The sequence below is a fragment of the Trichosurus vulpecula genome, chromosome 1, assembly GCF_011100635.1.
Source record: "Trichosurus vulpecula isolate mTriVul1 chromosome 1, mTriVul1.pri, whole genome shotgun sequence".
NCBI classification, from domain to species: Eukaryota; Metazoa; Chordata; class Mammalia; order Diprotodontia; family Phalangeridae; genus Trichosurus; species Trichosurus vulpecula.
The window spans coordinates 337,551,897-337,568,915 of NC_050573.1; the positions used below are offsets into that span (position 1 = coordinate 337,551,897).

The window sequence follows — 17,019 nt, forward strand, 5'->3', positions numbered from 1 at the left end:
TTTATAGTCATAACATTTCTTACCTTTTATTCAGTTCACCAAGTTATATTCAACAAACATTTTTCTGCATCTACTACATGAATGGCACTGCTTTTGCAAAGCCTTTCATTCGCCAGTTGTCAGATATAAATCAGAGACATAGAATTCATTTTAATTTACCTGGGTAGTTGTTAGAAAACGAAGTTCAGCTGCTACTTTAAAAAAAAAAAACCTCAATTTTTATGTTTAGTTCCTCTCTCACTAGGCCATTACAAAAGAATTCCTTCTTTCACTTCTGTCACCAAAATATTCATCTGGCTTCCTCTTGGTTCATCACATCAATATTCAGTATTCAAATATCAAAAATTGGGTTGCTCACAATTATTTATTACTTTAACCCACCTTTGAACTAGATAGCCTCTGAGATCTTTTCCAACTCTTGAGATTCTGTGATTCCTTCCTGAGAAGGAACAACCTTAATGATTTATCTAACTTAAGCAGTTAATCCCAGGAACCCTGCACTTTCAGCAGCTCAGACACTCAGTAGCTCATAGTAAACTTCCACCTACCAGTTTTCCAAGGCTCTAGAAATAGTTTCTGTGCTCTGGGTCAGGGGCTTAGGGTAGAATGAGAGTTGAGAATGGATTCCAGTTCCACACCCCACTCCAATTGGTGAGGAACTAGGATAGGATGTGGGTAGTTTAGAAGAAGAGACAAGGGCTGGGAAGGTAAAGGGCAGAAGTAAAGACTTTTGGAAAGGGTAATAAAGAAGGAGAGTAGAAAGTAGATAGAGTTTCTCTTCCAAGAAAAAGTAGGTGGGAATATTGATTTAGATTTGGAAGGGATGTTAGATGTCCTCCAGCCAACCCCTCTCATTTTATAGGTGTTATGCCATACCTCTTGCCCAGAGGTTGTGTGGATTGGCCATGGTCACATAGGTATTAAGGGACAGAACTCAAATTTGAATCTAGTTTCTTTTATTCCAAGGCTGCTGTTTTGCTTACTCTACCATATTTGAGAGAGATCATATCATGGAGCAACAAAAGGGGGATTCCTTTCCCTCCCAAATCTGAGACCTCTCTCTTTCCAAAACCTGTATCGCCATCAATCTTACCACATGGCACTGCATTTTCAGGCAAAGGAGAGTGAGCAGGACGAAGCAGTCCCTGCTGAGGTGGTCTTTTGTATGTAAATCAGGGAGGTCAGTCTGCCTTGAGAGGCCAAGAGTCCTGAAAGAAAGAGGAGAGAGCCCCAGTACAATCTACCCTGCTCAGACCACATCTGGGTGTTGTGTTAAGTTGTAGGTAGCACATTTAAGGGAAGGGCATCGAAAAGATAGAGAGCATTCACAGGAATGCAAGAGGCATGGTGCAAAATCTTAAGACCATGGCAAATGAGGATAGGTTGAAGGCACTGGAGAAGACCAAGGGTGTGCATCAGTCTGTCAAGCATTTATGAAGTGCTTACTTTGTGCCAGGCACTGTGATAAGTGTTGGGGATGTAAAGAAAGGCAAAAAAAACTGTTCCTGCCTTCAAACAATATACGTTCTAATGGGAGAGACAATATGTAAATAACTAGGTACATAGAAGATATAATATAGGTGAAGGTAATCTGAAAGGGGAAGGTATTAGCATTTGGAGGAACCAGGAAAGGGATCATGTAGAAGGTGAGATTTAAGATGAACCAGGGAAATTAAGGGGCAGAGGTGGCAGGGCAGAAAATTTTAAACAGAGAAGACAGCAAAGATAGTAAGACAGGAGAAGGAGTGATGTGTTAGAATAGCAGTTCTCAAAGTGTGGTCTGGGGACTCTCTAGGCCAAGACCCTTTCAGGGGTTCCATAAGTTCAAAACTATTTTCATAAAAATACTGACATCTTTATTTCTAACATGGCAAATATTGATAGATATTACTCACATAAATGAAAGCTCTTTGGTGTGTTGTCATAATTTTTAAGACAGTAAAAGGATCCTGAGACCAAAATATTTGAGAACCTTGGTGTTAGAGGAATTTCCAGTAGGTCAGAGTAGAGTGCATTGTAGAGTATGTAGAGGAGAGTAAGGTGTAAAGAAGGCTGGAAAGATAGGAAGGGGCCAGGCTATGAAGGGCTTTAAATGCCAGACAGAGAATTTTATATGTGATCCTGGAGTTAATAGGGAGACACTGTATGTAGCACATCGAGCACTGGGGTGACATAGACGTATACTTTAGAAAATTTATCTTGGCAGCTGAATGGAGTATAGATTAGAGTGCAGAAAGACTTAAGGCAAGGAAATAAGTTAGAAGGCAAATCCAATAGCCCAGGCAAGGGGTGGTGAGGACCTATGCTAGGATATTGACTGTGAGAATGGAGAGAATGGGAAAATATAAGAGAGATGTTGTGTGAAATAGAAAGAACAAGATTTAACAACAGACTATAGATGGGCTGAATTAGAGTGAGGAGTTGAGGATGACAACAAAGATATCAGCATGGACAGCTAGGAGGCTGGTGGCGCTCTTGACATTAATAGAAATATTTGGAATTGGGGAGGATTTGGCAGGAAAGAAAGTGAGTTCTGTTGCTGAATCTGAGGTTCCTATAGGATACCTAGTTCTAGATGTCCAAGAAGCAACTGGAAATGTTTGACTATAGCTCAGCAGAGAGATTAGGGCTGGAATACAGATGTGGAAATAATTTGCATGGAGATGATAATTGAACCCATGAGAGCTGATGAGATCCCTAAGTGAGATAATGGAGAAGAGAAGGGTGCCCAGGACAGAGCCTTGGTGAACCTGGTTAGTGGGCATGGCATGGATAGAAAACCAGCAACTAAGAAGGAGTTGTTAGAAGAATAGAATGAGAACCAGGAGAGAAGAATATCAGAAAATTATAGAAAGGAACAAGTATCCAGAAAGAGGTGATCAACAGTCTCATACACTTCAGAAGAGTATCATGTTTGAGAAAAGTCCACTAGATTTGGTAATCAGGAGCTCATTGGTGACTTTGGAGTGGGCAGTATCAGCTGAATGATGAGGTCAAAAACCAAATTGCAAAGGGTTTAGAATAAAGTTAGAGGAGAAGTGGAGGTACTGATTGTAGAATATTTTCTCGAGGAATTTAGTCATGATGGGAATGAGAAACATGGGATGAGAGCTAGGAGGGATGATTGGAACAAGTGAGAGCTGTTTTTTTTTGTTTTGTTTTCTTTTAAGAATTGGTGAGATGGGGGCATGTTTGTAGGTTGTGGAGAAGGAGTCAGTAGATAGAAATCAAAGATGAGAGGAAGGAATGATGATGGAGGCAATTTGCTGGAGGAGTTGAGAATGGATGAGATTAAGGGTAAAATCAGAGGAATGTGTTTTAGCAAGGGGGCAGCAAAGTGGTACAATGTATAGAATGCCAGTCCTGGAAACAGGAAGACCTGAATTCAAATCTAGCCTCAGACACTTACTAGCTATGTGACCCTGAGCAGGTCACTTAACCCTGTTTGCCTCAGTTTCTCATCTGTAAATTGAACTGGAGAAGGAATTGGCAAACCACTCCAGTATCTTGGTCACACTGTTGTTCCATTGTGTCCAACTCTCTGAGATCCCATTCAGGGTTTTCTTGGCAGAGATACTGGAGTGGTTTGCCATTCCCTTGCCCAGTTCATTTTTTACAGGTGAGGAACTGAGGCAAACAGGGTCAAGTGACTTATCCAGGGTCACATAGCTAGTAAGTGTCTGGGGCTGGATTTGAACTCATGAAGAGGAAGAGTCTTCCTAACTCCAGGGCCAGCACTATATCCATTGTGCCACCTAGCTGCCAAAAAACCTCAGAATGGGATCACAGTTGAACATGACTGAAAAGACTGAACATACAACAACAGTTTTAGCAAGGAAAAGGGTTTGAGTGATGTGTGATGAGGAGGAGGGGAATTTGCAGGAGCTCTCAGCATGTGGACTCAATTTTTTTCAGCAAAGTGTGAATCAATCACTTCCTTGTCTAGGGGGGAGGAAGAGAAAAACTCTCTACAACTGTGGTATAGAGTGAGATAGCTGATCAATTAGGGAAGAGAAGAATGTGTGCCTTGTTTTAGTGAGGACCCAGTTAAGAATAAATAATGAAAATTTGTAGTGTGTCCAGTTAATATAGTTTCATGTTTTCCTCTAGCTTCTTTCAGCAGCAAGGGAGGTGTATAGTAAGAGTAATCCAGCTGTTTTCAAGTCTCTGTCATTTGGAGAAGAGACTAGACTTGTTCTCCTGAGCCCTGGGGGCAGAATTAGGGATAGTAGGGTGAAGCTTCAGACAGGCAAATTGAGGTTACATGTAAGGGTAATCTGCTTTTGGCCCCACCAGAATCTGTGGTGACTCAGGAGAAAGAGGGAAGACACTTAGTGCCTGACCAAGAGGGTTTACCCAGTATTCCCCAAATTCCATGGGTGTGCCCATGACCTGGGACTTGAAAGGACTTTAGCAAAAAGAAGGAAGATGAAAGGAGAGCACCATTTCAAGCATGAAGCAATACAAACTATGATAATACAGCTACAATGGAGACATTAGAGCTGCCTGAGGTGTTTAGAGCATGGTACAAAACATGAGCCAGATGGATAAGATAGTGACCTGTAGCCAGGGATGGTTAGGGACCTCATCCTCAACCCAGATAATAACTCCTTCCTGCCCCTGTGTTTTTCACCCAGGGAGAAGATTCTCCTGCTGCAAGAAAAGAACACTTTAATTTCCTATTTTGCCTTGTTCTGTTTCTGGAGGCTAGACAAACGGGGGTAGTCAATTGGGCAGAAGCGTTTTTGTTTCTCTAATTGTTTGACTTTCATTGTCCATGTTATCTAAAACGTTTATGTAACCCCGGTTTCAAAAGTCTTTTCTACAGAGGCTATGAAAACTGTTACTGTATCATTAAGAACAAAGAAACTAGGACTAATTAAACAGTATGGGAAGGTGTTCTCAGAAGTGAAAAGTCATCTGCAGTTACATTGTAGGTTTTAGGTGACTAGCTATGATCTTTCTCATAGCTTAAATATTATAAATAATTATTTGTGCTTGTTATTGATTTCATTGTTAATAAATGGTATATGCAGTAATTTTAATATTTATTTAACCCTAGGACATGAAGGAACTTAATATAGAGAAAGGTATAAATACTTACTAGTGGGGAAATATATTTCTCCAGCTTATTGAATAAACAATATTTGATGAACTGGGGTGGGGATTCTGAGCTTAGATGATTAATTGAGAGAAATATTTTAATTGTATTAATTCGTGAAAAAATATACATATTCCTGGATTGTCCTAGAGCCCAGGAAGTTAGGTTTAATTTTGGGAACAAAGTAAGTGAGAAATGACCTATAAATCACCTATAAGACTGGTGACCCACAAAGCATTATTTCACATGGGGAGTTGGATGTCTATCCCTGTTACATAAATCCTAATGACCGTTAATACTGCTTTCAGTTGATTTTTGTGTTTCCAGTCTGTCAGATGGAAATATTTGGTTTAGCAAAGCTGAGCTGGGGGCTTGAGCCACAGAAGCAGAGGTCTATTTTCCATAAGCCCTGAAGAAATAAATCTGCTTCCCCCCCCTCCCCCACATTTCTTGATTTTTTTGTTTTGTTTTGTTTGGTGTAGTTTTAAAAGATAGCTAACCTAACAGCAGGGCACACTGTGAGGGGGAAAGGCCACTGTTGCTTGAGTTTTAGAAGCTTAGGTAGCATGCTTTTCCATGGATAGTTCAAAATATTGTCCTAAAGGGGAAGAGGAAGACCAAGAACTACTGAGCAAACATAGGCTACCATAGTGATGGCTATCAATGACCAAATTCACCCACAAGCTCTCCTTGGTGGTTGCATAAGGAAAATAATGATTAGAACTATACAAAAGTCAATTTTACTCCCATGGGTAGTAGAGAGCTCCTGCTTCTTGGAAACTTTTGAGTATGAACCAAATGACCCCTTGCCCAGGTGATGTAAAGGTACTGCTTAGAGTCAATCATGAGTTGGATTACATGACCTGTGAAGAAAATTACAACCCCGAGATTCTCTGAGTGTGTAATTCAGGCAATGGCTAAGCCCTTAAGAAGGTTCATACCTTAATCATCTTTTACCTAAGTCGATAGGCTTTCACAGGAGTTCTAGGGTTGGGGAGGTCATTGTGGTAGGGTTCATCTCATTTGGGATGGAAGGTAAGCACATTTGATAGGGTGATCGGGAGGGTACCACTGAACGTCAATTCCTGTGGTGGACTCTTATGGCAGAAAATCTGACCACAGTTTGCTATAAACCATGGAACAAAGCAGTTTCAGTTCTTGTTCCTTATCTTATGAAATTTCCTCTAGTTACATGAGAAATCATGGATCTTAGACTGTGGAACCTTTGAAGTGACTTAGTCCATAAACTTGTTGAATCCTGTCAATGTTAGGACAAGTAACCATTTAGTCTTTGTTCAAACATTTCCAGGGACATGTTATTCTTTGCTGCTGGAAACAACCCTTTCCATTTTTAAGTGCTTAAGAAGTTTCTCCTTATATTGACCCCAAATCTGTCTTCATTGCAACTACCATTCAGTGGTTTCAGTGCTTCCTTCCAGACCCAAGCAGATTGAATATAGGCCCTCTTCTCCATGACGGTTTTTCATATATGTGAAGTCAGTGCATCAATTCCTTAGGTTTTCTCTAACCACTCGCACTTCATTTAGACAGTTAGAAGATGACAATGGTGTTCAGTCCTCTTGTGATCCTGTGGCCCTCCTCTGAACTAGAATAGTTGTTATGTAAGGGTCCCTTAAGGAATTTATCTTTGTAGCTCTCCTCTGCAGTACAAAGTGTTTCAAAAGTCTCAGTGCAGTTTTAAGCTATTAAAGAGCTAAGACTTTCGGGATACCCTTATCTTTCATTTTATTACAGGAAAAAAATATGTATGTATACATACATACATATATAAATATATCAAAAGAAACATTAAAACTACGTTAGATACTAACCCCCACTCCCCAAACCCATAGAACTCTAGAAACAGAAGGATCCTTAGAAATCTGATCCCTTATTTTACAGGTGAAGAAACAGAGACACTCAAAGCTAAGTTGATTTGTCCAAAGTCATACTCAATCATTAGATATGCAACTTTATTTCATTTTCTACTCAGAAGAGCAAAGTGGCATTCTTGTAAGGACATGATTTATTACATTCATGTACATTGAAGTGATATGTCATCTCTGTTGATTTTTTTTTTTTTTTGCTTAGCAAATGCAAAGCTATAGCCTCCATAGCCAGGAAGCCCTGGGATCAATTCTTGCCTTTAAAACTTAGTGGCTATTTGAACCTGTTCAAGTTATTTAACCTCTCTGTGGCCCATGATTGACCCTCTGAATTGGTAGAAGGAGCATCTTCCTTGGGAGTTCCCTATAATGATAAAAGCATAGGTCCTGATCTTCTAGGCCAGAGGTTCCCAAAGTTGGTGATACCACCCCTTGGGGGCACTGGATCGATGGGGTGGCAGTAGTAGCCTGAGGTGCAATGGGGGGTGTGTGTAGAAGCATAAGGAAAGAAGAGAAGATAAGAAAATTTTGAAAAACCATTCGCACTTGTTTCATCTGTTGTGCAACAGAGTTAAAGTCATAATGATTACATTATTTTCCAAATAAATACACAAAATGCAAGTTATAACTGATCAGTGGTCAATCCTGCCAACAGGTCTTAACAAGCAGTGAGAATGTCATGCATTGTCAGGAAGTCCATCATGCATCAGCAGGAATATGTGCATATGATGACTTGTTCATAATATGATACTATATGGTTACATGATGCAATATTGCATCATCAAAATTTTAATACGGGAAAAACCCATGAATCTACAATAAAATTATTAAATTTAAGATGCATTATTTTTTAAAAAAAATTTTATGTAATTTTTGAAATGATGAAAATTTTAAAAACCCATTAAAGGGTAAAAGAAAATAGATTTCTGGTGGGTGGGGAGGGCACTAAGTTTTTGTTTTTTTTTTTGAAAAATGGGCATTAGGCCAAATTTTGGGAACCTCTGATTTAGGCAGTAGAAAACTTAGAGGCAACATAAAACCTTCCCTCTTAACAAAGGATCCAGGTAAACTTTGGGTGCCTCTAAACTTCGGTGCTTTGTTTGCTCCCATCTAAGTGGAACCTGGGAATTTTAATACTTGCCACTCCCCCCAGTGGAGGCGATCCAGCATAGGAAAATACTAGAGATCTAGAGAGGAATGTCTAGGATCTAGAGTGCTGGATGTCATCTGGATACCAGCTCTAAATCCCTGTGACTTGGATCAAGACATCTAGGTGGAGCAGTGGGTAAGAACAAGACCTGAATTTGAATCCTATCTCAGATTCTTACCAGCTTCGTGACCCTAGGCAAGTCAACTGACCTCTCAGTCTCAGTTTCCTCCCCTGTAAAATAAAGGGAATAGTAGCTCCTACCTGACACATTGTTATGATATACTATATGCGTACCATGCTTTGCAAACTTTAAAGTACTATATAAATGCTAACAATTATTATTGTTCCAGTCTCAGCTCTTCCATTAACTAGCTATGCGATCTTGAGCAAGTCTCATAACATAGCCTTTCTGGGACAGAAATGAATTGTAAGGAGTTGAAGTGAGGATATCACATAAAGTGAAGGAAAAGTTAGTTTAGAAAGCAACCATTGGCTTTTCTCTGTCTCTTTAGAAACTCTACGCAAGACTATGGAGCTGAGATATAGAACGATAGTTTGAACTTCAAAGTGATCCATCCCTGCCATCTGTAATCCATCCCCTGATATTTAATGACCAGTAATATTCAATAGGGGCGGCTAGATGGCGCAATGGGTACAGCATCAGCCCCGGAGTCAGAAAGACCTGAGTTCAAATGTGCCCTCAGACCCTTACTAGCTGTGTGACCTTGGGCAAGTCACTTAACCCCATTTGCCTCAGTTTCTTCATTTGTAAAATGAGCTGGAAAAGGGAAGCCGCAAACCACATCTTTGCCAAGAAAATCCCAAACGGGGTCATTTAGAGTCAGACACAAATGACTAAATAATAACAATATCCAAGAGCAGTGCTCCTGAGCCAATGAAAACTACAGCTGTGAAGCCTACACCGTATCATGCAATTTCTGTGGAGTGGTGAGATAACATTTGTTTGAGACATGTTTCAGTTGCTTGATTTCCTTTGGTTTTACTTCCTCTTTAACCAGGATAAAAAAAATTTTAAACTTTCCAGAAAATTCCTAGTGGTGGTCACTAGATGGCAACATAATAATTTTTTTCTGCATTGCTTGTGGCTTCAAACAACTCAGCAGGAGAGTGAAGGACTTTTCCATTTAGGACAATTGCTTTTTTTTTACTGTACAAGAAATATAAATTAAAAAGATTTTTCCTTATCACTGATTGGCTTCCTACTGTGAGTAAAATCCTTAAGCCTTTCTAAATCTGTGCTCTGGTCTCAGAGGACAAGGTGGCCCTCCTTGACAAGGCTAATTCTTGTACTTATGCCCTTAACCTCGTTCCTCCCTGGCTCCTTTGATAAGCTTGTCCTTTCAATAACTTCTTTCTTATACTGAGTTTTTCTCTTTCTATTAGCTCTTTTTCCACTGCCTCATGCTCATATATCTTCCATGCTTAAACAAAGTCAAAATAAAACTAAAAAGTTTGATCCTACCTCAGGCTCTTTCCTTTCACAGTCAAACTCTTTGAAAAATTCTTCTACAACCCCTCTCTCTATTTCCTCACCTTGGGCTCTGATAAATGAGTTTTCTCCTATTCTGTCCAGAACCAGACCATCACAACATTTCTAGGCCAAACCAAAACCCCTTCCACCTTCCAACTCCCACTCTCCACATGTGAGGTCTTCTATTGAATATGAGCTCCTTGCCATGTGGATTATATTTGTATCTCCAGCGTTTAGCACAGTTCTTAGCACATAATGATAACAATAAATACCTCTTTGTTCATTCATTCATTCACTTTTCAACCTCTAGCAATCTGTCTTCTGACCCCATGACTATTGAAACAGCACACTAAAAGGTATTTAAATGTCTCCCGATATCCAAACCTGATTTTTGTCTTAGTCTTCGTTGTCATTTAATTTTTGCAACATTTGCACCTGTCCTCCTGAATACTCTCTTCTCCCTTGGCTAATTGAGTATTTCTACAGCATTCATGGTACCATCTCCCCACTCTCCTCCCCTGGCCCTCCCTCCCCCAAGCTACTCAAGGTTTAAGGTATTCTATGGGTCTAAATTCACCCAAAAACATAGCCCACGAGCACAAATTAATGTATTTTCTCTTACTAGTAGCCAGAGGATAAAATTTGTTCGAAGAAAAAGTATTTAATGAAATAAAGTAGTGAGAAAAGTAGCAATAGAGCTTTCTCTCATGAACCTGGGCACATTCTTCCACAAATAAACACACACACACACACACATACTATTAGATGGAAAAATTTTATGGATTGTGTGTGTTGGGGGCAGGGTCAAACTCACAGGGAATATATGTATCTAACATATAAGCATGGAGTAGGATGAAGAAGTAGAGTATAAATGGAGCCAGGATACACATGTGAAGGTGTAACACATACCTCTGATACTGCAGGATCACTGATGTCTTCTGTGATGCCGCCATGCAGCTCTGTTGGTCTTGCTCCCTCCTGGCTGTCCCATTTCTACTGCTCTGCCTCCCACTCTCCCCAGGCATCACTCACACCCCTGAGGCTCCCTGCTTCAGCCTCTCCACTGTGCTGTTCTCACTGCTTCCATTACTGGCTCACAGACATAATCCTCTGGTGAGGTGGGATTGGCTGAGGTCTGGTACAGTACTCCACAGTCCAGTTTCTGCTACTATCTTATTAGCAATGTGTTTTCTAGGAAATTAAACTTCAGACTTTTGACTTTGATCACTTCTGAAGGCCTTCATCACACCGTTGCCTCTACCACTGTCACTCATGTGAGAACAGGTGAGGAAGCAAAGTGGCAAAGTGGATAGAACATTGGACCTAGAGTCAACAAGACATGAGTTCAATCCAGCCTCAGACACTTGCTGGTTTTATGATCTGAGCAAGTCATTTAACCTCTGTCTGTGTTAGTTTCTCCATCTGGTGAATGGGGATAGTAATAGAACCTACTCAGGACTATTGTGAGGATAAAATGTGATAATATTTGAAAAGTTTTTTGTGAACCTCAAAGTACTATATAAAGTACTAGCTATTGTCTCCCTTTTCTTCCCTCAAAATAAACATGCATATGTCACATGTATATGTACATACATGTGTGAACCCCTGATAAGAGATGCTATATATACACACATATGTATATACCTATGTATGCATACTTATACATATACGTGTAAAACCCTGTTAGAAAAGAATATATGCATATATGCACGCATAAATTCTTTTCTAGCAGGGTTTTCTGATGTGATGAGAAAGGGGCAGACCAGGTATTCTATGACAAATTACTTAAGCTCTCTGGGTCCCAGTTTCCATATTTTTAAAATGAAAGGGTTAGACTAAGATGATCTTTAAAGTCATTTTCCAACTCAAAATCTATAATGTTATAGAATGGTTATATTCGTAAGTATTCACAGTTGTATATACACAGATACTCACATGTATGTATGAACATATATATGCACACAATGTATAAATCTTCAGTGGGTTCCTCTAGTGCTAGGGCATCTATCCCCTCTTGGATATGGGTTCCACCAAAAAGTTACCCAAGATTCAAGGTATTCTCTGGGTCTGCATTCATGTGAAACTGCTGTTCATGAAAACTAATGTGTTTTCTTTTGCTAGTCAGGAAAGGATGAAATTAGTTAAAAGGAAGGCATCCAATGGAATAGATTATAAGAAATGCAGCAATCGAATGTTCTTGCTTGAACCTGGGGCATACTCTCACATAAATACAAACACCATCAATGGGAAGGGGAGACATACATAGGTATCATACACTGGGGTGCACACAAAAGGAACATCTATGGCTAAATCACATGTGTGGTTTGAAACTCATGTAGGAAAAACATATAGCCAGGACACACATATGGAGGGGCACATAGGCATGGAGGGGAACATGCGTAAGAAATACATATGGCTGGGGGAACACTTATAAAGAATGTATAAGGTCAGTACACATGCCTCCATTGTCCTCTAAGGATGTCATCATGTTCCTTTGCTGGACCTGCTCCATGATATCTCCCTACTATACGTCTAAATCTTCCACCAAGCTCCGTTCTAAATACTTGCTCCATGTACAAATACGTCCAGCAACAAACAAACCTTCTTGGCATTGAGCCACTCTGCAACGGTCTTTCCTGTTTCTCCTCCTAACCTGTCTGACCATTCCTCCATATCATTTGCCTATTGATCACCTGTCTCCTGCCTGCCTATGTGTAATCACCCAAAGACTCTGTCCTGAGCTTCCTTCTCCTCTCTCCTTTGGTCATCTCATCTGTTTTCCTGGGGTCAGCTGTTTATCTCTCTGCAGATGATTCACAGATCTATAAATAAATTTTCACTGAATCCCAGTTCTGCATCTCCAGCTGCCTGCAAACTGCCTCCATCTGTACATTCCAGTGGCATTTCATGCCCAAAACTGACCTCTTTGTGTTTTCTAAATGTGCCCCTCCCACTACTACTTTCTCTTTTCCTGCTGATAACACCGCTATTCTCAGCGGATAGAATGTTGGACCTCAGTTTGAATCCTGCGTCAGATACTTCCTAGCTGTGTGACCCTGGGCAAGTCACCCTCTTTCAACTTCAGTTTCCTCGTCCTCAATTTCCTCATCTGTAAAATGGGCATCATAATAGCATCTACCTCTCAGGGTTGTTGTGAGGAGCAAATGAGATGGCATATGTAAAACACTTTGCAAACCTTGAGTGAGAGGAGGGAATATGCATTTATTAAGTGCTTACTACTTGCCGGGCATGGCGCTAAGCACTTTACAAATATTATTTCACTTGATCCTCACAGCATAACCCTAGGAGGTAAATGCGATTATGATTCCCATTTTTGTCTCAGGAAAATAAGACAAACAGAGATTAACTGACTTGCTGTAACAGTAAGGCAATGATAACAACATAGATGATAATTGTCAAAATGCCTCTGTGGTTCTGTATGGCAAAGGATACGAGACTGTCCACAGAGAAGGTAGAAGTAAATCATTTATTCAGACACCAGAGAACCAGATCCCACAAGCCGTTTATCCAGTCTATCACAGCACTAGACATTCAATACACAATATCACAACATGGAGCCTCACTGTCCCAAAACCTCTCCAACCCCCTGCTGGGATCTTCCCCAAAACAAACTCACAGTACAGCCAAGTCAGCCTGTTCAGTTCTAACCATCACTAGGGCGGCCATTAGCGGCCATTAGCAGCCGTAAGTGCTTTGTCTCTTGGCATTTCCTGTGACACAACGTTCTTTTGTTGTCAGGAAGCCCCTCCCACCACATGTAACCCAGGCTTCCTGTGATGTAAGCAGGTCACATGGCCTATTAATGGGTGGGAAAGATCTTCAAATCCAAATTGCTATTCCACTTGCTCAGGCTTACAAAGCTGGTAAGTGTCTGAGGTCCGATTTGAACTCAGGTCTTCCTGACTCCAGGCTTAGCACTCCGTGCACTGCACCACCTAGCTGCTATATAAAACACTTGCTATTACCCTTCGGGTCTCCCAAGTTTATAACATTGTAACCACATAACCTTGTAAGGATCTTTGACTAGTCCCTCTCCATCATCTTACACATACAAAATGTTTCCAAGTCCTAATATTCTATCATTTCTACCTGCCTATCTCTCTTGTTCCTGCTTTTCTACTCCTGGCTGAATCTTCCTCTTTCCAGAACTTAATTATTATTGCTTAGGAGGTTTTCTTTCCTCCTGTCTCCTCCTTCTCTAATCCATCCTTGGTTCTGCTCCCCAAACAAACTTTGAATACATCTTTCTGATCATATCATTGCTCTACCGAAAAACCATTAATGCCCCTCTCCCTCTTTTACCTCCCAAGTAAAGTGTCCTCTGCTGACCTTGACATTCAAGGCCCTCCACGATCTGGCTCTATTCTACCCTTCCAGCCTTATCTCATATTTCTTCCCTCCACATGTCCCTCATACCCTCCAAACTGAACCACTCTCCCTGTCCTTGTCTTGTATCTCCCAAATGCTTACTTTTGCTCACATTGTCTCGCAAATCTAGAACAGACCTCCCAGAGGGCCATCTCATTCTGTTCAATGTAGCTTCTCCCTTCTTTATTCAGACTTTGCTAGCCCATCCACCCTAGCCCTTTGCTCCCATTACCAGAAGGTCTTCCTCTTCATGCTTCTCAGAGTACTTTGTCTGACCTCTCCTTTCCACTTATCTCATGCTTCTAGTGATTTGTACACTTTATTGGAAGGAGCCACAAGAGCGGATCCCATGTCATACCTCTTTGTATTGCCAGTTCTTAGCATATATTGAACATAGTAAAAGTTTATTAAATGTTTTCTGAGTTAAATGGAATTAAATTTAATAAAGTTAAGTTTATTAAAAATGCAAAACATTTATCTTTGTCCCTAGCATATTATATGCTGCACAAGCCCCAAATAAGTGATGGAATAGAAACATTTTTTATGGCTCTAATTTTTTTCTTTTTAGAGGGGGGAAGGCAATTGGGGTTAAGTGACTTGCCCAAGGTCACACGGCAAGTAAGTGTCAATTGTCTGAGGACAGATTTGAACTCAGGTCCTCCTGACTCTAGGGCCGGTGCTCTATTCACCGCACCACCTAGCTGCCCCAGAATAGAAACATTTTGAAGGTGCATTTTAACCAGTCTGTTGCGTTAATTTTGCAAGTCTGTTCGTGAAATCAAGTTAGTGAATGGCTATAAAATCAACAGTATAAATCATTCTAACAAAAATCAATTTCTTTCTAGATACAGATAGATCTTTATTTTCTATATTTTCAAAGGAGTAGATATCAGCTTTGCTCATATTGGCCTGTTACTTGTGATCTCTCAAGAAATTTATCAGTCAATCAACCAAGAAGCATTTATTAAACACCTGTTATGTATCAGGGGGCAGCTAGGTGGCTCGGTGGATAGAGGACAAGGCCTGGAGTCAGGAAGACACATCCTCCTGATTTCAAATGTGGCCTCAGATACTTATTAGCTGTGTGATCCTGGGAAAGTAACTTGATTCTGTTTGCCTTGGTTTCCTCCTCTGTAAAATGAGCTGGAGAAGGAAATGGCAAATCACTCCAGTATCTTTGCCACAAAAACTCCAAATGGGTTCACAAAGAGTCAGACATGACTGAAAGGACTGAACAACAATAGCACCATGTGTCAGGCTCTGTACTTGGTACTGCTTCATAGAATGAAACAATTCTTACTCTTGACAAGTTTATCTGCTAAGTGGAGAAAACAAATACTTATATACAAGCATTCAGAATAAAGATAAAGAGCATAAACATAAATAAATATGAGGTCATTTTGAAAGAGGTCACTAGAATTTGGTGAGAACCAGTAAAGGCTTCATTTATTTATTTATTTTTAGAAATAAATTTATTTTTTATTTTTAGTTTATAACACTCAGTTCCACAAGTTTTTTGGTTCCCAATTTTCTCTCCCTCCCTCTCCTACCCCCTCCCCACCAAGATAGCATGTAATGCAATGTAGGTACTACATATACCTTCACATTGAACTTATTTACATAATAGTCCTGTTGTAAAGAAGAATTATAACCAATGGAATGAATCATGAGAAAGAAGGAACGAAACCAAAAAAGAAGGGGAAAAAAAAGAGAGCAAATGGTTTGCCTCAGTCTGCATTCAGACTCCCTAATTCTTTCTCTGGATGTGTATAGCTTATTCCATCTGAGTCTTTTGGAGCTGTCTTTGAATTTTGCATCGATGAGAGGAGCAAAGTCTATCAAAATTAGTCCTTACAGATACTGTGTGTCTGTAATCATGTACAATGTTCTCTTGATTCTGCTCCCCTCACTCAGTATCAGTTCATATAAGTCTTTCCAGGTTGTAATGATAAAGACTTCATTTAAAAGGCTTTTTTAATGTCTAAAAGTAAAGGTATCTGAGTGTCTCAAAGGGAGAAAGAGATTCTATGAGGTAAAAGTGAAAAGGGAGAGCTTCTCATGCATCCGGGTTAGTCAGTGCCAGTATTCGTGGATATGTGTTTGCTGATGGGTCTTTTGTATTTCAAACATTGATAGAGACTTTATACATTGAAGACTTTTTCTAAAAGGGAACCTTTAATCCCTCTTAGGCGAGATCCTAGACATGAGACATAAATGAGCCTTATTTTACAGAATTTCCCTGGAGTTTTCAGGGTGAAGAAATAATTCAGAGAGTGCAAGAAAAGCATAATCTTTAGGTATTCAACCTAATCAACATGAGTCCAGAGCTAGGCTTTTTTTTTTAGGGCCAGGAGAAACACTTTTTACCTTATTTTTTAAGTTCTTAGGATTTTGAGGCAATGACTTAAAGAGGCTAGATCTGTTAAGCTTACCTGTCCTCATGGCTATTGTCGAGTTCTCAGGGACCCCATTGGGTGCCTTCATCATGTTTCAGAGGTAGTAATTTACATATGCTATCTCCATATTCCAGGTCCCAAATCTTCTTTCTGCCATATAATTGTGAAGATGGTTTTTGTTACCCAAGCAGAGGACTATACATGTAACTGTATAAATTTCATCTTGTTAACTTCATGTTGTCATCCTGCTTCATCTGCTCAACATTGTATAGACCGTTGAGATATTTTTGGATTCTGTCATAAGTCATGTTAACTATCCATCCCTCCCCCGCAGCTTTGTGTCATCTGCAAGTCTGATAAGGAAGTCATCTATATCTTTATCCAAGTCATTGATAAAACTGGTAAAGAACATAGTACCAATTCCTGAGGTACTCCACAAGAACCCCCCCTTCTAAGGTGATAGTAAGTTAATTATGACATTCTTTGGGTCTAGCTAGTCAGCCATTTCTGTATCAACTTAACTGTAATATGATATATTCTACATGTCTCTTTGTTGTCCACAAGAATAACATTTGGCGTGAGAGATTGCCAAATAATTGCTTCAA

At 40.0% G+C, this 17,019-nt stretch overlaps 1 protein-coding gene across 1 annotated transcript in view; it reads right to left on the bottom strand.

The window, feature by feature from the left end:
- OTULIN (OTU deubiquitinase with linear linkage specificity) overlaps positions 1–16,719 on the bottom strand; it is an 89,834-nt gene extending 73,115 nt beyond the window's left edge. The window contains exon 1 of the mRNA XM_036758838.1: positions 16,451–16,719. The gene's annotated coding sequence lies outside the window, so the exon portion shown is untranslated. The remainder of the gene's footprint in view (positions 1–16,450) is intronic.
- Positions 16,720–17,019: the final 300 nt, after the last annotated feature.